Here is a 663-nt window from a genome sequence, read left to right as displayed (position 1 = left end):
CCTCATAACGCAATACATAAAAGAAAGACCACAACACATAGTTTTGAAACTAAAAAAATGTAGATTTCACACACAAAAAAAAATCAGGATGAATGAGGATGCATATTCGTTTGACATCAACATTCTTCCATTTTCTTCGGTTTGTTTATATTTTTGTTAACAAACATAATAATAAAAAATATTCATTGTGGTAAACGAAATAATAATTTGTTCTAAGTAAGAGTTTTTTTTTCTTCCCAATTTGTAAAAAATCCTTACGTGATAAAAAAAAAAGAATAGTATTTTCAAAATCCGCATAGCTGAATTATGAAAAATCAATTATTAAAACCAAAACAATTTTATGAAGTTTAAATTTGCAGGCCTGTGTTATTAATATATTCATACTTTTTTGTTTTTACTATAAAACATGTTTTATTTTTGATAATATCTTACACACCATTGGTGAAAAAGAAGTAAAACACTATTTGAGCACTTAAAGTTGTTTACTTTAGATGACATTGGACCTCAAGTGTTATTTACTATCTTCACTCCCAGTGACAGCTTATGCACCATGTTGGAACCACAACCAGGTCAAAGCCCCAACGTTCAGCCATATTCATTCCTAGTTTGGAACCACAACCAAGTCAAAGCCCCAACGTTCAGCCATATTCATTCCTAGTTTGG

The 663-nt window shown here is 30.0% G+C and overlaps 1 protein-coding gene across 1 annotated transcript in view; it reads right to left on the bottom strand.

Annotated features, from left to right (window-relative positions):
• The window catches only part of LOC106467256 (acyl-CoA-binding protein homolog), a 6,677-nt gene that overhangs the window by 1,891 nt on the left and 4,123 nt on the right, over positions 1-663 (bottom strand). The window lies entirely within an intron of this gene.

The sequence above is a fragment of the Limulus polyphemus genome, unplaced genomic scaffold (genome assembly GCF_000517525.1).
Source record: "Limulus polyphemus unplaced genomic scaffold, Limulus_polyphemus-2.1.2 Scaffold2546, whole genome shotgun sequence".
Lineage (NCBI taxonomy): Eukaryota > Metazoa > Arthropoda > Merostomata > Xiphosura > Limulidae > Limulus > Limulus polyphemus.
The sequence above is the reverse complement of the archived record's forward strand: the minus strand, read 5'-3'. Positions and strand labels throughout refer to the sequence as shown.